Source organism: Heteronotia binoei, chromosome 18 (genome assembly GCF_032191835.1).
Source record: "Heteronotia binoei isolate CCM8104 ecotype False Entrance Well chromosome 18, APGP_CSIRO_Hbin_v1, whole genome shotgun sequence".
NCBI classification, from domain to species: Eukaryota; Metazoa; Chordata; class Lepidosauria; order Squamata; family Gekkonidae; genus Heteronotia; species Heteronotia binoei.
The window spans coordinates 8,808,370-8,833,350 of NC_083240.1; the positions used below are offsets into that span (position 1 = coordinate 8,808,370).

The following is a 24,981-nucleotide window of genomic DNA, read 5'->3' on the forward strand; positions in this document are numbered from 1 at the left end:
AGAGCAAAGACCCCACATCATGTTGGGGGGAGGGGCTGGAAGCCATTCTCTCCTCTGCTTCCCCCCTCCGCCCCCCCCCCCCCCGCCCAGTTGCTGACTTTGAACACAGAGCTTTCAGGCCTAACAATGATGGCCAGCAGTTTCTTCTCTTGGATTGGATCTGGCCAGTATTGTGGGTCTGAATCAGGGATTGGCCAAATGCCTCCAGGAAGTTTGCAGTGGATCCTGTTGGGCTGGATGGAGGCCTGTCCTGTCCCTTGTCTGTTATCAGAAACCCAGAAGACCTTCATTGTTTTTCAGGCTGATCTTGGAAGGTGCTCTTTGTCCCTTCTTAGCCCCTAAGGTGGGGTATTTCCATTGTCCTGATGGAAGGGAAGGGCCGTGGTTCTAGTGGTAGAGCATCTGCTTGGCCTGCAGAAGGTCCCGGGTTCGATCCCTGGCCTCTCCAGTTAAAAGGACCTGGCAGGAGAGGATGGGGAAGACTTCCACCTGAGACCCTGCGGAGCAGCTGCCAGTCTGAGTGGACAATACCTTGACCAAGGGTCTGGTTTGGTAAAGTCAGCTTCAGTATACTTTTGACAGGGTCTGCGGCTTAGCAGTAGAGCAGGGGTGTCAAACTCATTTGTGTTGAGGGCTGGATCTGACATCGATGAGACCTTGAGGGGCCGGGCCATGTCGGGGGAGGGGGCCATTTGTGTACCTGTTTAAGATTAGGTAGCAGAGATATAATTTTATGCAGAACACAGGCAAACACAAATATATATATTTAAAAACTTAAAACATGCTTAAAACGTTAGCACTCGTCGGTCTTAAAGGTGCTTTCTTTGTATTTCTCTCATGGGATCCAGGGAACTCGGCAAAGGAAGCTCTGGCTCTTTCCTTCCTTCCCCAGGGGACCAGGGGAGGGAGGAGCCTCAGCCAATAGAAGGAAGAGAGGCTTGGCTTAGTGGCTCTGCTGTGCAATTAAGAGAGCTTGGCAAAGCAAGCTATTCCTTCCCCCCCTTCCTCCCCAAGGGAGAAGCCTCAGTCAATGGAGAAAATAGAGGTTTTGCTTTGTAGCTCCTGTGTGATTGAGCAAGCCTTGCAAAGCAAGCCGTTATGCAGAAGAGAGCAAGATATAGGGAGAAGGAGGCCTGATTCAGCCCCTGAACTGCATGTTTGACGCCCCTGCAGTAGAGCCTCTGTTTGGCACACGGACAGCCCCAGGTTCAATCCGCGGCATCTCCAATAAGGATCAGGTTGGAGGTCACGTGAAGGACCCCCAGCTTGGGACCTTGGAGAGCAGCTGTCAGTCTGAGTCGACGAGGCTGTTCTTGATGGACCAGTCGTCTGAATCAGTAGAAAGCGGTTCAGTGTGTTCAATAGCTGCTGTTAGAGCTAGCCTCCCTTAGCAGCCTGACCTAGCGGCCTGTTATGCGGCAGGGAGTGCATAAACTGCATGGTAGGTGGCCTTTCCAAAACAGGTTTCTTTCTCTGTCTGAATGTACATTGAAGGAGTTGAGAAGAAGAAGAAGAAGAAGATATTGGATTTATATCCCGCCCTCCACTCCGAAGAGTCTCAGAGCGGCTCACAATCTCCTTTCCCTTCCTCCCCCACAACAGACACCCTGTGAGGTGGGTGGGGCTGAGAGGGCTCTCACAGCAGCTGCCCTTTCAAGGACAACCTCTGCCAGAGCTATGGCTGACCCAAGGCCTTGCTAGCAGCTGCAAGTGGAGGAGTGGGGAATCAACCCGGTTCTCCCAGATAAGAGTCCGCACACTTAACCACTACACCAAACCGGCTCTCAAATCAAACCGTCACAGTTGTTAAAACAATAAAACCAATCCTAAAAGGTATGGTGGAGGGAATGGCAACAGCGACCGCTATAAGCTGATTTGTGAACTAAAGAAGCTGTTTTAAAAGCCGTTCTCAATAAGGATGTTGGAGGTTACTAACACAGCTCCTGCACCTTCCTGAGGGTTCCCCCTCCTCCTCCCCACCTACCTTGCCCATTGAATAGGAGCTGCAGCTGCATCACAATCTCCGGATGACCCCCGCCACCTATTTTTCTACGAAATGACTCCTGCTAGCAGGCAAGAACCTCTGGGATGATTGGGCTGAGGGAAATATCGTAACTAGGGACCCCTGCGCACACGCAGACCGATGTGGAGCTGTGGAGTCTTGTGAGCAAAAATTCTACTTTGCGAGCTACTGGCATTAAAGTTGTGAGCGGGCAATTTGGCTGCTGCCTCAATTACTTTCCTCTGGGGCCGTCCTCCCTGAGCTAAGACAAAAATGTGTGGGCCAGAGGCTTAAAAAACAGTGATCTGGCTCACACGAACTCAGCTTAGAGCAAGGGTGGCCATTAAAACTCGCTTTAATGTAAGAGCCGCATAGAATGAATGGCAGATGTTTGAGAGCCGCAAGACGTGAACATCGGCTGTCTGAAAGCAGGCAGGTGGATGGGGAGGGAGAGGTGGACAGAGAGCAACTTTAACTTTAAATGCATTCCCCAAGCCGCCAGCTGGCTTGGTTTGGAAAGCCACACAATATGTGCGAAGGAGCCGCGCGCGATGATTTTGAGCATCCAGGGAGGCAGGGTGGCCTTTGGGCATGTCTGCGGCCACCGGATTGCCCTGCCTTTGATAGCCCAGGCTAGCCTGGTCTTGTCAGATCTTGGAAGCTAAGCTCTGGTTAGGGCTTGGATGGGAGACTCCCCCCAAGGAAGTCCAGGGTCCCTGCGCAGAGCCAGGCAGTGGCAAGCCACCTCTGCCAGTTTGGTGTAGTGGTGAAGTGCACGGACTCTTACCTGGGAGAACCGGGTTTGATTCCCCACTCCTCCATTTGCAGCTGCTGGAATGGCCTTGGGTCAGCCATAGTGGTTAAGTGTGCGGACTCTTATCTGGGAGAACCGGGTTTGATTCCCCACTCCTCCCCTTGCAGCTGCTGGAATGGCCTTGGGTCAGCCATAGCTCTGGCAGAGGTTGTCCTTGAAAGGGCAGCTGCTGTGAGAGCCCTCTCCAGCCCCACCCACCTCACAGAGTGTCTGCTGTGGGGGAGGGAGATAAAGGAGATTGTGAGCCGCTCTGAGACTCTTCGGAGTGGAGGGCGGGATAGAAATCCAATATCTTCATCTACCTCACAGGGTGTCTGTTGTGGGGGAGGAAGGTAAAGGAGATTGTGAGCCGCTCTGAGACTCTTCGGAGTGGAGGGCGGGATAGAAATCCAATATCTTCATCTACCTCACAGAGTGTCTGTTGTGGGGGAGGAAGGGAAAGGAGATTGTGAGCCGCTCTGAGACTCTTCGGAGTGGAGGGCGGGATATAAATCCAATATCTTCATCTACCTCGCAGGGTGTCTGTTGTGGGGGAGGAAGGGAAAGGAGATTGTGAGCCGCTCTGAGACTCTTCGGAGTGGAGGGCGGGATATAAATCCATTATCTTCATCTACCTCACAGGGTGTCTGTTGTGGGGGAGGAAGGGAAAGGAGATTGTGAGCCGCTCTGAGACTCTTCGGAGTGGAGGGCGGGATATAAATCCAATATCTTCATCTACCTCGCAGGGTGTCTGTTGTGGGGGAGGAAGGTAAAGGAGATTGTGAGCCGCTCTGAGACTCTTCGGAGTGGAGGGCGGGATATAAATCCAATATCTTCATCTACCTCGCAGGGTGTCTGTTGTGGGGGAGGAAGGGAAAGGAGATTGTGAGTTGCCCTGAGACTCTTCGGAGTGGAGGGCGGGATATAAATCCATTATCTTCATCTACCTCACAGGGTGTCTGTTGTGGGGGAGAAAGGGAAAGGAGATTGTGAGCCGCTCTGAGACTCTTCGGAGTGGAGGGCGGGATATAAATCCAACATCTACCTCGCAGGGTGTCTGTTGTGGGAGAGGAAGGGAAAGGAGATTGTGAGCCGCTCTGAGACTCTTCGGAGTGGAGGGCGGGATATAAATCCAATATCTTCATCTACCTCACAGGGTGTCTGTTGTGGGGGAGGAAGGTAAAGGAGATCGTGAGCCGCTCTGAGACTCTTCGGAGTGGAGGGCGGGATATAAATCCAACATCTACCTCGCAGGGTGTCTGTTGTGGGGGAGGAAGGGAAAGGAGATTGTGAGCCGCTCTGAGACTCTTCGGAGTGGAGGGCGGGATATAAATCCAATATCTTCATCTACCTCACAGGGTGTCTGTTGTGGGGGAGGAAGGTAAAGGAGATCGTGAGCCGCTCTGAGACTCTTCGGAGTGGAGGGCGGGATATAAATCCAATATCTTCATCTACCTCACAGGGTGTCTGTTGTGGGGGAGGAAGGTAAAGGAGATCGTGAGCCGCTCTGAGACTCTTCGGAGTGGAGGGCGGGATATAAATCCAATATCTTCATCTACCTCACAGGGTGTCTGTTGTGGGGGAGGAAGGGAAAGGAGATTGTGAGCCGCTCTGAGACTCTTCGGAGTGGAGGGCGGGATATAAATCCAATATCTTCATCTACCTCACAGGGTGTCTGTTGTGGGGGAGGAAGGTAAAGGAGATCGTGAGCCACTCTGAGACTCTTCGGAGTGGAGGGCGGGATAGAAATCCAATATCTTCATCTACCTCACAGGGTGTCTGTTGTGGGGAAGGAAGGGAAAGGAGATCGTGAGCCGCTCTGAGACTCTTCGGAGTGGAGGGCGGAATATAAATCCAATATCTTCATCTACCTCACAGGGTGTCTGTTGTGGGGGAGGAAGGGAAAGGAGATCGTGAGCCGCTCTGAGACTCTTCAGAGTGGAGGGCAGGATATAAATCCAATATCTTCATCTACCTCACAGGGTGTCTGTTGTGGGGGGGGGGAGGGAAAGGAGATTGTGAGCCGCTCTGAGACTCCTCGGAGTGGAGGGCGGGATATAAATCCAATATCTTCATCTACCTCACAGGGTGTCTGTTGTGGGGGAGGAAGGGAAAGGAGATTATGAGCTGCTCTGAGACTCTTCGGAGTGGAGGGCAGGATATAAATCCAATATCTTCTTCTTCTCTGTTGGTCTCCTGTCTCAAAAACCCTACAGGATTGCCATAAGTCAGCTGCGACTTCCCGCCGCTCTGTAAACATATGAACATATGAAGCTGCCTTATACTGAATCAGACCTTTGGTCCACCTTAAGTCTCAAACCCGGGCCTCAGATTCAGCAGGAGCTTCCAGGAGCGCAGCTCCTGAACCTTTCTGAGGGTCCCCCCTTCTCCTCCCCACCTACCTACCTAGTCCACTGAATAGTAGGTGCAGCTAAATAACAATCCCTGGATTAGGAGAGCGGGCAGCCAGCCAGCCACCAGGGGCTTTGCCACTCCGCCAGCAGCCCTCTTTAACCCCTGGAGAAGCCCACACCACCCCTTCTCCGCTTCTTATGATTTTGAGTGGCGGGTGGCTTTCTGGCCTTTTGACTGGGGTGGGGACGGCCCAGGAGAGCCCCAGTCAAGCGAGGCCTGCTTGGATCTCTAGCCAGACCAAGCAGGCCTCACTTGCCCAGGGCTCTCTTTTCTTGAGACAGGTTGCTTTTGGCTGCTGTGGGGAGGGGGCGGCATATGCTAGTGAGTTATGCTACTGAGCGCCACCACCTGTTTTTCTACAAAACAACCCCTGCTCAAACCTATTTTGAACATCCTGAAGATGTGTGAGATGACAAGCTCTGAGCATGTGCAGAATTTGTTTCTTGGCTTCCACGTAGCACTTGCTTTCTCCCTCAGCACCCCCCCCCCTCCTCCTTGCCTCTTTAATGGAAAAGGGAGAGAGGGAGATTTCCATTCTTGCAAATGCCGTAAGTGGTTTTAGGGAAGGCTTGAGAGCGTTTTGAAAGCCCGTCGGCCTTCGGCTCCCTTGTGATTTTGCAATGTGGGGAATGGAATATGGAGAGCCACATTTCTGGGTAAGAAGTTTAGAACAGCTGGCGGCTAGCAACCTCCCCACCCCCCAATGACATCACCTGCCTTGACCTTGCGTTCCTTCTCCAACGACGTTGAACTCGCTTCTTTGAACTACATCTTGGGATCCAGAAGTTGTTCTTGTTTTGGTCAGAACCCTGAGTCCTTGCAACCTGAACTGACCTCTGGGAACCTTTGAGGATAGGTTAGCATTTGGCTATCCCAGTGACGTCTTGTAGGAACGAGCTGGATCGCTGTGAGGAGTTTTGGCTTTTAACATTTTTCTTTTAAGTTCCATCTGTCAGAAAGCACACAATGGATAAAAAAGTGTTATTCTGTTTTCCCCAGGACTGTAATTTCCAGCGTACAATATAATTAAGCTTGCATTTTGCATGTTTGTGTATTACAAGAGGTTTGTGTATTACAGGAGCCAGTTTGTGGTGGTGAAGCGTGCGGACTCTTATCAGGGAGAACCGGGTTTGATTCCCCACTCCTCCACTTGCAGCTGCTGGAATGGCCTTGGGTTAGCCACAGCTCTCGCAGAGTTGTCCTTGAAAGAGCAGCTTCTGCGAGAGCTCTCTCAGCCCCACCCACCTCACAGGGTGTCTGTTGTGGGGGAGGAAAATAAAGGAGATTATGAGCCGCTCTGAGATTCGGAGTGGAGGGCAGGATATAAATCCAATATCAGAGGGGTGGCCAAGGGTAGCTCTCCAGATGTTTTTTGCCTACAACTCCCATCAGCCCCAGCCAGCATGGCCAATGGCTGGGGCGATGGGAGTTGTCGGCAAAAAACATCTGGAGAGCTACCCTTGGCCCCTGCAATATCATCTTCTTCATCATCATCATCATCTTCTCTCAGTAAATATAATTGCTGATACGCTTAGCAGGCTTGCGGCACAATTCTAACCAGAACTGTGCTCATCTAAGTCTGTTGGCTTCAGCAGATTTAGAAACATGTAAGTCCGTTTGGGATTCCCTGGTCTTAGCCAGCCAAGCGCATTAGCTGAAGATAACAAGCTTATCGGCGTCTTTTTAAATTTTGAAACTTTATTTCTGTATCACCTTTCCCCCAAATGGAGGCCCATTCGTTCTCCTCTCCTTCGTTTTATCTTCACGACGTTGCGAGGTCTCTTGCTGCAGAATAATAAAGAGTCCAGTAGGATCTTAAAGACTATCGTTTGTTGTTATGCCACAACAAAATTTGTTAGTCTTAAAGGTGCCACTAGACAGTGTTCTTTCTAAGCTGAGCTAGCGTGAGCCAGCTCCTTGATTTTTCGCTTCCGGCTCATATGCATTTGTCTTAGCTCAGGAACGATGGCCCCAGAGCACACTGATCGGAGAGCCAGTTTGGTGTAGTGGTGAAGTGCGTGGACTCTTATCGGGGAGAACCGGGTTTGATTCCCCACTCGCACCTGCTAGCATGGCCTTGGGTCAGCCATAGCTCTGGCAGAGGTTGTCCTTGAAAGGGCAGCTGCTGTGAGAGCCCTCTCAGCCCCACCCACCTCACAGGGTGTCTGTTGTGGGGGAGGAAGGTAAAGGAGATTGTGAGCCGCTCTGAGACTCCTTGGAGTGGAGGGCGGGATATAAACCAGTATCTTCTAATTGATGCAGCAGCTCACCAAGTAGAATATTTGTTCAAAAGACTCTGCAGCTTAGAGCGAACATTGCTATTGGACTCTGCTATTTCCCAAGGTGATTGGCCCTTTCCCTGCTGAGGGCTTGATTTTGGCCTGTGAGTGGCCTCTGAACCTATTTTCATACGGTAAACTTCTGGGGACCCTTGGTCAGGGGTGGCCAAACTGTGGCTCAGGGACCACATGTGGCTCTCAAAAGCCCCCACGGTCCCATCGACCAGTTTGGAGAAGGCATTTCTCTCTTTAAATCGCCTCGCCAAACCGGTTGACGGCTTGGGGAATGCGTTTAAAGTTAAAGCTGCTTTCTTTCTACCTCTACCTCCCCCCCCCCCCCCATCGATCTGCTTTTTTCCTCCTTCCTTTTCTGTCTGCGGCTCTCAATGTCTGACATTTCTTCTGTGTGGCTCTTACATCAAGCAAGTTTGGCCACCCTTCCCTTTGGTGAAGCAACCCATCGCATCTTCATGCTCTTGACCTCCTGTGTGTGTACATGTGAGCATTAATTCAGATTGTTACCTGATTTATACCCCAAAGTGGTTTGTGTCGTCCTCCTCCATTTTATCCTCTCAGCAGGCTAGGCTGAGAGTGCGTGACTGGCCAGAGGTCACCCAGTGAGTTTCCATGGGAGTGGGGGGAGGGATTCGAGCCTGGGTCCTTCCCTGGACCCTAGTCCGGCCCTCTAACTTTGACACCACGCTATGTTCCACTTGCGGTGAAAACATCTGTGATGCGTTTCCCTCTTTCGGCTGCGTCGGTCGCTTCCTTTTGGGAGGCTATTTTCCGTCAGGTCTAATGACGTTTCCACAACTGCTGAAGAGGCGAAACAGGCCATGGAAACTGTTGTTTGTTTAACGTTTCTGCTGGGTTGTTCTTCAGCGCTTGAACGGAATAGACGTCGGAGCAGGTCGGTCAAACGCTGCTCTTGGTACGATGGACCTCATAACCCCGATTAGAGAAATGGGGCAGAAGACTCACCGGAGGGACCTGAAATCCTTTGTTGACTCTCTGGCTTGGGGAATTGGGCAGGCCGGATTCCGTCCGAAGGCCTGGTTCAACCATGCAAGAGTATAAATGGCAGAGCATCAAGGAAAGGACTGTACCACTTCATGCTGCAGCAGATGGATTCCAGCTTTGAACATTGCTTTTTTTTTTTTTTGCGGGGGTGGGGGGAGTCAAACTGAGAGCCAGTTTGGCGTAGTGGTTAAGTGTGCAGACTCTTATCTGGGAGAACCGAGTTTGATTCCCCCCCTCCTCCACTTGTACCTGCTGGAATGGCCTTGGGTCAGTTATAGCTCTTGCAGGAGTTGTCCTTGAAAGGGCAGCTTCTGGGAGAGCTCTCTCAGCACCACCTACCTCACAGGGTGTCTGTTGTGGGGGGAGAAGATATAGGAGATTGTGACCGCTCTGAGACTCTGAGGTTCAGAGTATAGGGTGGGATATAAATCCAATTTCTTCTTCTTCCTCCTCCTCTTCTTCTATTTTTGCTCCTTTCTGTTTACCAGTGTTGTTTTTCTGTGGGGGGTTTTTGTCTGTGTGTGCGTGCAAGCGAGTGTTCACACAACAGTGCAGAATAGTCATTCATGGTTTGGAAGGACTGGCTGGGCATCCCACAGTGCTTTAGTGCATTTTTGAGCGTATGTGCTGGGGACAATTGGTATCCTCTCCTTGAGATTTTTGCTCTGGAGGATAACGTGAAACCAATAAAACGAGACCAGCTTTGCACTAGACTAGACGGAGTGTCTCCTAGGTGTAAGATGTGCACTCCTCTTTGAATGCTGTGGTACAAGAAAGTTAAGTTGTGAAGAAAAACTCCCCGCAAGTAGACAAGGAGCCCCTGCGGGGTGAATCTTAACCAAGGCTGTTTTCTGTTGTGCTAATTCTTGACTTGCAGGGGAGGGTTGTTTTTTTTAAAAAAAGATTAGGTACCTTGGGCAGGGGTGGCCAGACTTTCTTAATGTAAGAGCCACATAGAATCAAGGTCAGATGTTTGAGAGCCACAAGACATGAATGTTAGATGTTAGAGCTGCAAGATGTTAGAGCTGCAAGAGAGGAACATCAAATGTTTGGGAGCCATGAGGGTGGGAGGAAGGAAGGAAAAGAGATGGGGAACGGGACGTGGAAAGAAAGCAACTTTAACTTTAACGGAGAGCCAGTTTGGTGTAGTGGTTAAGTGCGTGGACTCTTATCTGGGAGAACTGGGTTTGATTCCCCACTCCTCCACTTGCACCTGCTGTAATGGCCTTTGGGCAGCCTTAGCTCTGGCAGAGGTTGTCCTTGAAAGGGCAGCTGCTGGGAGAGTCTTCTCAGCCCCACCCACCTCACAGGGTGTTCATTGTGGGGGAGGAAGGTAAAGGAGATTGTGAGCTGCTCTGAGACTCTGAGTGGAGGGCAGAATATAAATCCAATGTCATCGTCGTCGTCTTCTTCTTTAAATGCATTTTCCAAGGCCGCCAGCTGACTTGGCTTGGAGAAGTGATTTAAAGAGACAAATACCTTCTCCAAGCTGGCTGACCGGGCAGTGGGGACTTTAAGAGCCGCACAATATGTGTGAAAGAGCCACAGTTTGGCCACCCCTGGTCTAGGGTTTAACCCTGAGGCCCACAATGCAGCCATTTTGCTGCAGCTAATCATGTTTGAGTGCCAACAGTGCCCAAAGACCCTCACAATGAATGTGAGGCATTCATCATACATAAAATAGGACGCTTCATGTGTTTTGCCCCGAAGCCTGGCACAGTGAAGTAGTTGAGAGTGCTGGGCTACGACTGGGGAGGCCCAGGTTCGAATCCCGGCTCTGTGACCAAAGCTCACTGAGAGATCCTGGGCCGGTCGCTCTCGGCCTAATCTCCCTCACAGGGTTGCGGTGAGGATAAAACGGAGGAGAGGAGAACAACGTTTGTGGCTTCGAGCTCCTCGGGGGCAGGGTGGACTAAAATAATGTCCTAAAATAAATAGACGCACGTCTCTGGACTTGTCGTTCGCAGCTATGCTTCTGGCATCTCAAGCTCTCTGGAGATCCCTGGCCCGGCTCCAAGGCTCGGGGTCCTTTGGTGTGAGGCCGAGAGAGGAGCGGAGTTCTGCTCCGTCACCCTGGCTGGCGGACTCCAGAGGTCAGGCTAAGAATAACCGCAGCGGCCTGCTGGGCTGAGATCAAGGGCCTCCGGCCATGAGGGAGACTGGCACGCCTAACCCTTCTCGGCCTGGTTCCTAGAAAGGAGAGGCCTGGAGGGCACCTGAGCGTTACTCAGCGGGTTTTCCCCCCCCCTTCTCTCCAGCTGGCTCGGCTTGTGGGGGGTGGGGATGGGGGTTGGCTTGCCCTTGGGGTAAGGCCAGGCCAGGCCTGAAGGCCGCACAGGAAGCCTGTGACTGCCGATTACGAGAAGATGGACTTCCCGTTCTGCTTTGTTTTCTTTACACGAACGAGGAGAGCTTCTGTTGTGGGTCAGACGGAGTTGCCAACCTCCTGGCGGGGCCCTGGCCATCTCTGGGAATTTCCACAGAGTAGAGTGGAAATTTTGGGGAGATCTTTGGGTCCAGATGGGACCCAGAAGTCTCCGGAATTTAACCTCATCTCCAGACCTAGGGTTGACAAGTCCCCTGTGTCCTTTTGCAATAGATACCATAAGAGTTTTGCCCTCCCAAATTGCTAGAGCGTCCGGGGAAACCGTAGAGTTTTACCGGAAACGCTCAGAGCGGCCGCGCGCACCGTTGCGGTGACATCACTGCTGGGTGATATCATCGTGCCAGTGACGTCAGGGGAGGTTCCCCCTGCCAGTCCAATGTGGCAGCCCTTTCCAGACCACAGAGATCTGTTTCCTTGGAGAAAATGGCTGCTTTGCTGGATGGACTCTGTGGCGCTAGACTGAGGTTGCCGGCAATGTTCCTTCTAAGCTGTGGAGTCGTCTGAGCGAGAATTCTACTTCATGAGCTATTGGTATTAAAGTGGTGAGCTGCGGCATCAATTAGTGTGCTCTGGGGTCATTCTTCCTGAGCAAAGACAAAAATGTGTGAGCTGGAGGCTAAAAAACTGAGTTAGCTCACACTAACTCAGGTTAGAGGGAACACTAGTTGCCAGGTCCCAGGGCTTTCTTTGTAGCAGGAACTCCTTTGCTTATTAAGCCACACCCCCCTGATGTAGCCAATCCTCCAAGAGCTTACAGTAGGCCTTGTAATAAGAGCCCTGTAAGCTCTTGGAGGATTGGCTACATCAGGGGGTGTGGCCTAATATGCGAAGGAGTTCTTGCTGCAAGAAAAGCACTGGCTCCCAGTGGGGAATGAGGGGGTAGGGTTTCCAGTTCCAAGTTGAGAAATTCCTGGAGATTTGGGGGTGGAGCTTGGAGAGTCCACCCCCAAGCAGGGTCCAGTGGCATAGACTCCACCCTGCAAAAGCAGCCATTTTCTCCATGGGAACTGATTTCTGTAGTCTCAAAATGAGCTGTAATTCTGGGGAATCCTCAGGCCTCACCTGGAGGCTGGCGTCCCTACATTGTACACCTGTGAAAATACAATTTCAACAAAGGTCAAAAAGCATCCAGATCTCCCAACTTCCAACGTTCGCAATCCTTTTGGCCCAAAAGCGACCACACCGCTAAACTTAGAGTGTGTCAAAGCCGTAGACAAGTGGCACATTTAAGACCAACTAAGTTTAATTCAGAATTTTCGTATGCTTTACGAAAGCTTCCATTCTGAATAAAACTTAGTTGGTCTTAAAGGTAAACTTGTCTACTGCTTTGTTCTGTCGCTTCAGACCAACACGGCTGCCCGCTCGGATCTATCTTAGGGTGTGTCAATCCGAGTTCCTGTTCGAAAAGCTGAACTGTGGATCCCCATGTCAACGTAACGTTCGTAGAACAATTCATCTTTTTGAACCGGAACTCAGACAGACACACCCTAAGTTCAGCGGTGTGGTTGCTTTTGGGCCAAAATAATGATGGAATGTTGAAGTTGGAGATTTTGATGCTCTTTGAAGTTGGTTGAAGTTGTATTTTTGTGTTGATTTTTGTATTAGCAGGCAATTCGCACAGAATTTATCTACCATAGATTGTTTATGGTTTAGTTTAGTTTATTCACCGCCTAAGCCAGCGTTTCAAACAGTAAAATCATACAAAATTAAAACTGAATGACCATAAAATCGTACATAAAGAGGCATAAAATACTCTCGTAAAACTACAAATATAACAGAACACGGCAGTTACAGCAAACAGACTGGCAAAAGGTGTTTAGCCGTTTCCTGACCGAATTATTAGAGTTTTCCTTATTCTTGTGGCAAGCCAGCCAAAGTGTGCTAATTTATACGCAACCTCAGGGTTCCTGTCGCCAAGAAGATTCTTAAGGCGTTGCAGTTTTTGACCACTGGTGAAAAGCATGGCCGTGGAAAATGGAAGTTGATTGTTTATGGAGCACGTTTAAGTAATTCTGCTGTCAGTATTAGAGACCTGTAGGATCTTGGAGGCAGGAGACACACAGGGGGGGGTTGCCATTTCCTGCCTCTGCGTAGCGACCCTGGAATTCTTTGGTGGTCTCCCATCCAAGGACTAGCCAGGGTCAACCTTGCGTAGCTTCTGAGATCAGACAAGATTTGATGGGAATTTTGCAGAGCTGAGCTGTGGAGACCAAGTTGTGGAGCAGTTGTGGTGTGTCTCTTTGTTTTCCCCATAGGGTTGCCAATCCCCAGGTGCGGGCAGGGGATCCCCCGGTTTGGAGGCCCTCCCCCCGCTTCAGGGTTGTCAGAAAGCTGGGGGAGGGGAGGGAAATGTCTGCTGGGAACTCTGTTATTCCCTATGGAGATTTATTCCCATAGAAAAAGCCGCCCTGAGCCATTCGTGGGAAGGGCGGGATATAAATTCTAAATAAATAAAAATAAATAAAAAATCATGGAGAATTGATCCACGGGTATCTGGGGCTCTGGGGGGGGGCTGTTTTTTGGGGTAGAGGCACCAAATTTTCAGTATAGCATCTAGTGCCTCTCTCCAAAATATCCCCCAAGTTTCAAAAATATTGGACCAGGGGGTCCAATTCTATGAACCCCAAAAGAAGGTGCCCCTATCCTTCATGATTTCCTATGGAAGGAAGGCATTGAAAAGGTGTGCCGTCCCTTTAAATGTGATGGCCAGAACTCCCTTTGGAGTTCAATTATGCTTGTCACAGCCTTGATCTTGGCTCCACCCTTATGGTCTCCTTGCTCCACCCACAAAGTCTCCTGGCTCCACCCCCAAAGTCCCCAGATATTTCTTGAATTGGACTTGGCAACCCTATTTCCCCAGCATGTCTTTAGTCTAAAGAACAAACACCTTCTTGATGTTGAATCAAAGCAGGGAAATCGGTAACTACACGAGACGGGGGCTGCTTCCTGCGGGGTGGAAAGCGGGACGTGCACCGACAGCAGTCTTTGATCTTGTGGACGGTCAGTGTCAAGAGCCCACCTCTGTTTTAAGCTAGAGTCCAGGGGTGCCTTTAAGACCAACAATGTTTTATTCAAGCTCTAAGCTTTCGTGGGCACGCACACTTCCTCAGATACGTTGAAATGGAAGTTAACGGTTCGTAGATATAGACAACTGCCTCTACGTAGGTGAACAGCCAGTTAGCATACAACAACAAAGATGTTTTGACATATTGTTTGACGTATTCGTCAAGCTGCAGGGCTGTTTGTAGAAAAAGCCCAGCAGGAACTCCTTTGCATATTAAGCAGGGGTGGGATTCTAGCAGGAACTCCTTTGCATATTAAGCAGGGGTGGGATTCTAGCAGGAACTCCTTTGCATATTAGGCCACACACCCCTGATGTAGCCCGTCCTCCAAGAGCTTACAAGGCTCTTTTTTTGTAAGCTTTTGGAGGATTGGCTGCATCAGGGGTGTGCGGCCTAATAAGCCAAGGAGCTCGTGCTAGAATCCCACCCCTGATATTAAACCACACCCCCTAATGCCAAGCCAGCCAGATCTGTGTTTCTGTGCATTCCTGCTCAAAAAAAGGCCGGTTAAGTTGTATGCTAATTTCATGTTCCCCTTTGTAGAGGCCTTTGTCTGTCTGTCTGTCTGTCTGTCCTGTAAACGTCCCATTTCTGTTCATACTTTGAATAAAACATTGTTGGTCTCAAAGTTACCCCTGGACTTGAAATTTGTTCTACTGCTTCAGGCCAATACAGCTGCCTGCCAGTGTTCCCTCTCAGCTGAATTAGTGTGAGCTAGCTCACAGTTTTTTAGCCTCCGGCTCACATGCTTTTGTTCTTAGCTCAGGAAGGATGACCCCAGAGCACACTAATTCATGCAGCAGTTCACAGCTTTCCTGCCAGTAGCTCACGAAGTAGAATTTTTGCTCGCAAGACTCTGCAGCTTAGAGGGAACATGGCTGCCCGTCTGGATCTGTTTCAAGCCCCCCACCCGTTCTCTTTCTCGGACATGTTTGAACACAACTTGTGTCATTTTTAAGTGGCTGGGAAAGTCTGTGCAAGAACCAGTTTATGCATACAGGAGTGTCCTTCTGTTTAATAGCCGAGAGCTGGGCCCCGTGCAGAATGTTTTAAAAAATCAGCAAAACGGGTCCACCTTCCGTTGTCCGCTTTTGCAAACCTGCAGAGCGTGACTGCGCACCAGGCTGCGCGCATCGTGGTGCAACACGGCAACGATTCTCATGGGGTGTGGAAACGCTTGACTACTGTGGTTTCTGATGACATCAACAGACCCTGCCCTGTGGGAGCATCCGGGCACTGGAGATTCTGTCTACGTGAAACACGCACTGCTGATTTATCGGTGTGCAAAGAACATTGACAAATATGCTGATTTCATGGGGGGGGGGGGGGGGAATCAGTACGTGGGATTAGCATGGTGGTGCAAAGATAACGTGACCGATTTGCTGCAGGGAGAAACAAAATCAAAATGTGGGTCTTGAGGGTGAAACACCCTGGAGGTGAAACTCAAAACTGTCCCTTTTGGGCTGCTACCGAGACAGCCAATTAATTGTAGCCTCCGGTTGTGTAGCAAGCTGAGAGCTGCCAAACTTTTGGCTATCGCTGCAAAACATTAGGAAGTCCGGGGATGTCAGAATACCCGGTTTGCTGCGTCAGGGCAAGCTGCGTTCTAGAACAGCCCTTGTTCTAGAACAGACTGTGTTTAGCCCATGTGCTGAAACCTTGGCGTGGAATTGCAGCGCTGGATCAGGCCAAAGGCCCGACACGGTCAGACGCTCCTGGACTGTTCACAAGTGGGGCACAGCGGTCACGGCCCTTTCCCCATTGCCTGTTCCTAGCATACGTTTTTCGGGAGTTTGGATCTAGATTGGAATCCGGAAGCACTTTAGAAGCTAACAGGGTTCTTGGGTTGTGAGCATTCAAAAGTTGAAGCTCCTTTGGTCAGATACAAGTAAGAATGGAGGTCCCCAAGTCCTGCTTGTGTCTGGCCTAGGGAACGTTGACTCCTGAAAGCTCATACCTTGAACATCTCATTAGCCTCTAGGGGTGTCGAACTCATTTGTTATGAAGGCCAGATCTGATATAAATGAGACCTTGTTGGGCCGGGCCATGTCGGGCCAGGCCATGTGTACACCTATTTAAGCTTAGGTAGCACAGAGATATAAACTTTATAAAGAACACTGACAAACACAATTAATTTTTTTTTTATGCTCTAAACGATAGCATCTTGGTCTTAAAGGTGCTTTCTTTGTATCTCTCTCGTGCGATCCAGGGAACTGGGCAAAGGAAGCTCTGACCCTTTCCTTCCTTCCCTAGGGGACAAGGAGAGGGAAGGGAGAGAGGTTTGGTTCAGTAGCTCTGCTGTGCGATTGAGAGAGCCTGAAAAAACTAGCTCTGCCTTCCTCTTCCTCCCCAAGGGAGCAGCCTCAGCCAATGGAGAAAATAGCAGTTTTGCTCCATAGCTCCTTTGCAATTGAGCAAGCCTTGAAAAGCAAGCTTGCAGAAGGAAGCAAGAGAGAGGGAGACAGTCAGTTGTTTGGGGGCCTGATAAAAGCCCTCCGGGGGCCTGATTCGGCCCCCAGGCCACATGTTTAACACCCCTGCTCTAAGGTGCAACTGGAATCCTATCTAGCTGGCCTTTTGCAAGTCTCTCTTTCCTGTCCCACCTCAAAATCCCAGCAGCTGTGACGATGCTCAGTTCCTGCAGCCCTTTGGCAGTGAGCAAATCCCCCCCACCCCCATCTAATGAACTGCTCTTTCCTCACTTCTGGGCTTGCAAGACGTACCAAAGGAGCAGAGGACTGATTCACCCCCAACTGCTCAGGTCTGCCCAGAGCTGCAGGTGGTTGCAGGCGAGTAGGCAGAGGAGAAATTGCTGAGCAGTCAGGTTAAAACGGATAAAAGGAAGTCCTTCTTCACCCAAAGGGTGATTAACATGTGGAATTCACTGCCACAGGAGGTGGTGGCGGCTACAAGCACAGACAGCTTCAAGAGGGGGTTAGATAAAAATATGCAGCAGAGGTCCATCAGTGGCTATTAGCCACAGTGTGTATATATATATGTGTGTATATATATAGAATTTTTTGGGCCACTGTGTGACACAGAGTGTTGGACTGGATGGGCCACTGGCCTGATCCAAGCTGGGAGAGCCAGACACAGTCTGGGGTGGGGGGTGGATGAGAACAGGGACCGAATGGGGAGACAGGAGCGAATTTTCTCTGCGTGAACGAACGTTGAGTTGTTTGGAAGAGCAGCTGCTCTTTGCAGGTGCAAGGATGGAAAGGCGGTCTGGGGTGGAAACTGGGAGTGACCTGCAGTATCTTCAGGACAGTAAGAACCAGTTTGGTGTAGTGGTGAAGTGCGCAGACTCTTATCTGGGAGAACCGGGTTCGATTCCCCACTCCTCCACTTAATAATAATAATAATACTTGTTATTTGCATCCCGCCCTTCCCGCCAGGGCAGGCTCAGGGCGGCTCACAACATACAAATGTAGTACACAATAAAACCATACATAGTGATTACAATTATAATTATAAAATCATCATTAAATCAATTTACAAGTTGTATTAAAATTAACATTGTGGTGCTATAACTTAGGTCAGGGGTCCTCAACCTTTTTAAATAGGGGGCCAATTCACTGTCCCTCAGACTGTTGGAGGGCCGGACTGCCGTTACTGTACAAGGCCGCGGGCCGTCAGTTCTCCGTCTTCTGCATCTCTCTCCCTTCCCCACACCATACACCCTGGCCTGGGAACTCACCTCACCTCGGTATCACCTCACACTCTGTCTCCGCCGCCTCAGCCCAGTGCCGGAAGTGTGCATTGCTAACGCAAGTTTAGGTCGAACGTCACTTCCGGTCTGATTTTGCCATAACCCGGCGGGCTGCATAAACATCCTCAGCGGGCCGCATCTGGCCCGCGGGCCGTAGGTTGAGGACCCCTGACTTAGGTCTTTAGTAAAATTCAGTGGTTAAAAAACATGTCCAGCGGCACTTTCTTGGCTCGGTATTAGGCGAAGGCTGTTTTGAAGAGGTAGGTCTTACAGGCCCTGCGGAATTGGTCTAAACATCGCAGGGCCCGTACCTCCTCCGGGAGTTGATTCCACAGCAGTGGAGCTGCAATGGAGAAGGCCCGATCCCGGGTGGTCTTCAATCTGGCCTCCCTTGGCCCAGGGATATTCAGCTGGTTCTTTCCAGCTGACCTCAGCACTCTCTGGGGCTCATATGAGGAGAGACGGTCCCTCAAGTAGGCAGGTCCTCGGCCATATAGGGCTTTAAAGGTAATAACCAGCACTTTGTAATGGACTCCGTACACCACTGGCAGCCAGTGCAGTCCACGCAGCCCCAGCTGTATGTGCTCCCATCTTGGGAGTCCCAAGAGTAGCCTAGCCGCCGCGTTCTGCACCAGCTGCAGCCGCCGAGTTTGGCACAAGGGCAGCCCCATGTAGAGGGCGTTGCAGTAGTCCAGTCTCGAGGTGACCGTAGCATGGATCACTGTTGCTAGGTCCTGGCGCTCCAGGAAGGGGGCCAGCTGCTTCGCCCGTCGAAGGTGAAAGAACGCAGACTTGGCAGTGGCCGCTATCTGTGCCTCACTGCTGCTGGAATGGCCTCGGGTCAGCCCAGGGCCGTTGCCAGGATTTCAGGTTTGGTGGGGCCAACCGCAGGGTTTGTTGTTGGGGGGGCAGGGGGGCCACCTCATTTGGTGGCCCTGGGCTCTCAGCACAGAGTTCCACAAACTAACCCCCCAACATCTCCTGGGTAGTCACAGCAGCTCTGCTCCCCCCCTTTCTGATGTGCCCTTCTCTCAGAGAGACAGAGACCTCTTGACTCTCCCCCCACACACACTTTGCTCTTCATGCTGCGTTAGGGGAGGGGAGAGAAAAAAGCAAAAAGACCAGCAGCAATGATGCTACTTGTTCAGAGTGGTGGTGAGCAAAGGGGAACAGATTGGGAATCCTTCAATGGAGGGGCCATACAGTTGGATGGGGGAATTGAAAGGATGGGCCTGGCCTCCCCTGGGCCCCACTGTAGCTACGGGCCTGGGTCAGCCATAGCTCTCGCAGAGCTGTCCTTGAAAGGGCAGCATCTGTCAGAGCTCTCTCAGCCCCCCCCCCCCCACCTCACAGGGTGTCTGTTGTGCGGGAAGGAGATAAAGAAGATTGTAAGCTGCTCTGAGTTTCTGATTCAGAGAGAAGGGCAGGGTATTGATCTGCGGTCTTCTTCTTCTAAGCTCCAAGGCATGATTCATGTAGCCCAACTGGGTCCACCATCAACAGGAGGGCTGGTTCTCCTTCGGTCTTAAGTAGGAGAGGAAGCAGTGGGACGCAGTCGGAGGCAAAGTCTTAGATCCTGTTTGGCAGTGCATGAAAAGTTCAATGGCTGGCTGATGCAGAGGCTTAGTGAAGGCAGCCAGCCAGGCAAAAGCAAAGCAGGGCCTATGCGGCCTCTCATTGGCCCCGTGCCTGCAGCCTAATGCAGTAAAGAGCCCGTTTGGTGTAGTGAAGAGTGGCGGACTTTAACCGGGAGCACTGGGCTTGATTTCCCGCTCCCCCACAGGCGGCTGGCTGGCCAGTCCCAGTTGTCTTAGAGCTGTTCTCTCTCAGCCTCACCTACCTGCTCTGAGACTCTGAGTGAAAAGGGGGTATAAATCCAGTCTCCTCCTTCTCCCCACCCTCCCGCCCTGTTCAGTTGCTGATCGCTGCTGGTGTGGGACTGGTCTGGTGTTGGGGGTCGGCATCGAGACCTTGGAGGCTTCCCAACCCTCCCGCCCTGGCGGGGGACCCCAGGATTTCCACCCTCTTCCCCCGCTCCCCAAAAAAACGGAAGCGGGGGGAGGGAGGGGAAACGGCGCCGGGGAGCATGGCAAGCTGCCCCATCCCGGAGCGAGCAAGGCTGCCGCGCCGCCACTGCCCTCTCCCCACCCACCGCAGCTGCTCCTCCAAGATGGGCCCAGGCTGAGCCCATCTCAGAGGAGCAGCCAAGAGGCGGCAGCAGCGCAGGCAAAACCAGGGGAGGGCAGAGGCAGGCCAGGAGCATGGCGAGCCGCGAATCCGGACCCTTCTAGGACCCGGACTCGCGGCTCGCCACGCCCCCGGCCCGCCTCCACCCCCCCTCCGATTCCACCCCAGAGGCGGAGCGGGCGACGACGACGCGCCGCTGCCGCCTTTTCTCCGCTCACTGTGGCTGCTCCTCTGAGATGGGCTCAGGCTGAGCCCATCTCAGAGGAGCAGCCACGGCGAGCAGAGAAGAGGCGGCAGCTGCGCAGCCCGCTCCGAGACGGGGAGGCTGGCCACGCTCCCCAGCGCCGTTTCCCCCCTCCCCCTAGCTCCACCCCAGTGTCTCCTGGCTCCACCCCCAAAGTCTCCTGGCTCCACCCCCAAAGTCCCCAGATATTTCTGGGGTTGGACTTGGCAACCCTAAGACTTTGTGGCTCTGGAAGGGCCCACTGCTGTCCTGCCGCAGTGACAACCCCGGCTTGCCTCCTCTTTGGCTCTGGGTGAGGGAAGGAACTCTCTGGCCGGGGCCAGTGATACTCTGCGGCCTTGAGCCTTTTGGAGTTTAGTGCCATTTTGAAATCTTACTGGAGACTTTCTGTCTCATTTGTCCATTGGGAATTCTATGTGCAGTCGATGGTCTTATCTTGAACGTATTTGTATGGAGAGCCAGTTTGGTGTAGTGGTTAAGTGTGCGGATTCTTATCTGGGAGAACCGGGTTTGATTCCCCCCTCCTCCACTGGCAGCTGCTGGAAGGGCCTTGGGGCAGCCAGAGCTCTGGCAGAGGTTGTCCTTGAAAGGGCAGCTGCTGTGAGAGCCCTCTCAGCCCCACGCACCTCACAGGGTGTCTGTTGTGGGCGGATAAGATATAGGTGATTGTAAGCTGCTCTGAGTCTCTGCGATTATTGTTTGGACGCACTGAAAAAGAATGTTGTGAGCTTTGCAGCTTTTTGCAACTTATCGATGCCTCAGAAACACTGATCGTTTTTCTGAGCTTTTGCCTTTGGAGCACTCCTCTGCTAGAAGAGGATTTGAAGCGAGAATCATCAAGTCAACCTCCTGTTCCTTGGGACTCCTTTGACGGAATTGTGAAACTTTTGAGGAGTTGTTATTGCTATTTAGTCTTCTGTTGAACATATTTGTATGAGTTTGTTTCAATACGTTCGTAGTTATTTGGTCACTATAACTTCGGTTGGCAACAGCAGAGTTCAGTGAATTCCGTCTCCCATGGAAAGCCCGGCTTTTTAAAAACAAAACCAGTGTTTTGTGTCTCCAGGAAGCGGGTCTAGGATGAATGTTTAGTCAGGCCGCTGACGGGGTCTGCCGGGCCGGTTTCCTGCTGCCGGGCTGAAAGGAAGCTTGGAAACTCTGTAGCCGAAAATGGATGTGGAAAGCAGGAAGGGGACAGTTTCCTGCATGCATCGCTTTTGGTCTGTCTCTCCCCTCTCCCCCTCCAGCCGAGTCTTCCTAGCCGGAAGGACCAGCTGGCAGAGATCAGCTCCCCTGGAGAAAATGGCGGCTTTAGAGGGTGGAATGCCGGGGTTCTTTTTCTAGCAGGAGCTCCTCTGCATATTAGGCCACGCCCCCTGATTTGGCCAATCCTCCTGGAGCTTATAGTAGACCCTGTAATCAGAGCCCTCTAAGCTCTTGGAGAATTGGCTACAACAGGGGGCGTGGCCAGTTTGGTGTAGTGGTTAAGTGTGCGGACTCTTATCTGGGAGAACCAGATTTGATTCCCCACTCCTCCACTTGCACCTGCTAGCATAGTCTTGGGTCAGCCATAGCTCTGGCAGAGGTTGTCCTTGAAAGGGCAGCTGCTGTGAGAGCCCTCTCCAGCCCCACCCACCTCACAGGGTGTCTGTTGTGGGGGAGGAAGGTAAAGGAGATTGTGAGCCGCTCTGAGACTCTTCAGAGTGGAGGGCGGGATATAAATAGGATTGCCAAGTCCAATTAAAGAAAAATCTGGGGACTTTGGGGGCGGAGCCAGGAGATTTTGGGGGTGGAGCCAGGAGACATTGGGGGTGGAGCCAGGAACAAGGATGTGACAAGCATAATTGAACTCCAAAGGAGTTCTGGCCATCACATTTAAAGGGACGGCACACCTTTTCAATGCTTTCCTTCCATAGGAAATAATGAAGGATAGGGGCACCATCTTTTGGGGCTCATAGAATTGGACCCCTTGGTCCAATCTTCTTGAAACTTGGGGGGTATTTTGGGGAGAGGCACTAGATGTTATACTAAAAATTTGGTGCCTCTACCTCAAAAAATAGCCCCCCCAGAGCCCCCAATACCCACAGATCAATTCCCTATTATTCCCTATGGGAATCGTTCTCCATAGGGAATAATAGAGTGCCCAGTAGACATTTCCCTCCCCCCCATGCTTTCTAAAGGGGGGGAGGGCCTCCAAACCAGGGAATCCCCTACCCCCTTCCTCTCACACACACAAATACTTACCAGATTGGAGAACTCTACGTGCTGTGAAAACGAAAGGGAAAAAAAGGGAGGGGCTGTTCTCCGAAGCTCTTCCTGCTTCCTGCCCAGCCTTAAAGGGGCCACACATTTTACAAACGGCTCAGGATCTCAACAATATGAAGCCTGCAGGTAGATTAGGCTGCGAACCCAGAAGTCCCCCGCCAGAGCGGGGGGGTTGGGAAGCCTAGATATAAATCCAATATCTTCATCTACCTCACAGGGTGTCTGTTGTGGGGGAGGAAGGTAAAGGAGATTATGAGCCACTCTGAGACTCTTCGGAGTGGAGGGCGGGATATAAATCCAATATCTTCATCTACCTCACAGGGTGTCTGTTGTGGGGGGGGAGGAAGGTAAAAGAGATTGTGAGCCACTCTGAGACTCTTCGGAGCGGAGGGCGGGATATAAATCCAATATCATCTTCTTCTTCTTCTAATATGCAGAGGAGCTCCTGGTAGAAAAAGAGCCCTGAACCTATGGCATTACACCACAGTGTGGTCCCTCCCTCTCCTCGGACCCCGCCCTCTCCTGGATCCACCCCCAAAGTTTCCAGGTATTTCCCAACCCAGACCTAGCAACCCTACTTTGAACCTGTACCTCAAACACAAGAACCAGACACCGTATAATTTGCTTATATTGGCGTGTTGTACATATGTTCGTTGACACGCTTATACAATCTTGTATTCAAAACCTAGACTGCTTGCATCACCCTTTGGACTTGATGCGACTGGAATTTTTGAGCAGTGGTTCCCGGTTTAGTGTGGGTGATTTGAAGAAGGGAGAGCCTCTTGAAACAGGTGACATGAAATCCGGGAGGCATCTCGTCATCACCATTCTACGCAAGAACGCTAGACAAATCACCCTTGGACATGGACCAGATTCACTTTATGGACTTTTGCTATCGAAAACGCAGTTAAAAAGTGCACTACTGTTTTGGGGACTGTAACATTTTGAATACAAGGTTGCATAAGCATGTAAATGAATATATGTACAACACGCGAATATGAGCAACTAATATGGCGTCTAGTTGTTGAGTGTGCTCAACCTTTACACTGTGGTTTTGTGAGGCCTCCAGGTGATCCTGCCAATCTGTCTTTGCAGCTGACCTCCAGCTGGTGAAGATCAGCTCCCCTGGAGAAAATGGCTGCTTTGGAGGGCGGAGTCTACGGCATTGTATCCCGCTGAGGCCTCTCCCCTCCCCAAACCCCACCCTCTCCTGGCTCCACCCCCAAAAACTCCAGGTATTTTTCATCCCAGAGCTGGCAGCCCTGAGGCTTCCTTGTGGGACAGAACAGTAGCGGAACTTGCAGCGGTGGCCTGCACATGGCTGGGGGGATTCGCAGCAATCGCATGCTAAGAATATGTTGCCATTTCCAAAATGAAGCAGGAGTTGTGTGACAAGCAGGGATTTTTTTTTTTGAGCCGGAACTCACGGAAACGCAGTTCCGGCCATCTTGGTGTCAGCCAGGGCTCTTTTTCTAGCAGGAGCTCCTCTGCATAGTAGGCCACGCCCCCCTACATTGGATATAGCCAATCCTCCAAGAGCTTAGAGAACTCTCAGTAAAGGGCCTGCCGTAAGCTCCAAGAAGATTGGCTGCATCAAGGGGTTGTGGCCTGATATGCAAAGGAGTTCCTGCTGGGCTTTTTCTACAAAAGCCCTAGTAGCAAGTATTATGGTGTGTGCTGAGATGTAATCTAACCAGAGGGAACGTCTATGTGCTGAAGGGGGATCCCATACGGCTAAAGTTGAAATCTGAGCTTGATCGCTTGGTCAGGAGATGATCCATTTTTAAAAAGCTTTCCATTGATTAGGAACGGGTCTTCCGTTCTGCACTGAGCAAGTTTTAAATGGTAATAATAATAATAATTTAAAAAACCCACCGCCACATTAAAGAGGAGTTTCTTCTTTGGAAGGGAATTCTTACCTGTACAGGGAAAAGAGTCATGCTCCTCTTCTCCATTTTATCCTCACGACAACCCTGCGAGGTAGACTAGGCGGTGAGTGTGACTGACCCGTCACCCAGCAAGCTTTGAACCTGGATCTCCCAGATCCGAGTCTTCCACTCTTAACCACTACGCCACACTGCTGGGCAGTGGTCTAAAACCACAGGAAATAACTATCCTCAGGAACATTTTGGGACGCGCCTTTATGCAGATTTAATGAGTAAAGAAATCGTTGGCTTGATGCATGGTTTCTGGTGTGGGATGAAGTCCAGCTTGGCATCTGTGGGCTGGAATCTTCCCAAAGCATTATTGATTTTTTTAAAGGATTCCCCCCCCCCTCCACTTTCCCCAGGTAGCAATTAAAGCCGCACAAATGGTCAGCTGGAAAGCGAATCAGCAGAAGCGAAAAGGAACTAAAAGGCCTTTGTGAATAGCGTAAAACCATCTCTGGAAGGGGTTTTTAAAGATGTTGCCAAGCGAAGAGACCTCAGGAGGTGGACCTAAAACGCTTGGCACGAGCCTCTCTCTGTTTGCCTCTGCACGGCTTTAGTTTGAGCTTGGTGCTCTCAGCTCTTGGCTTCTGAGACCTTTTACAGAATCAAATAACAGGCCTACAGTGATAAGTCACCAAAATCAAATCAGATCAAATATATAGTATGGTCAAAGACCAGTCTGCGGTGG

At 51.1% G+C, this 24,981-nt stretch overlaps 1 protein-coding gene across 2 annotated transcripts in view; it reads left to right on the forward strand.

Moving 5' to 3' along the window:
* LOC132587189 (tyrosine-protein phosphatase non-receptor type 11-like) overlaps positions 1–24,981 on the forward strand; it is a 95,281-nt gene that overhangs the window by 908 nt on the left and 69,392 nt on the right. The window lies entirely within an intron of this gene.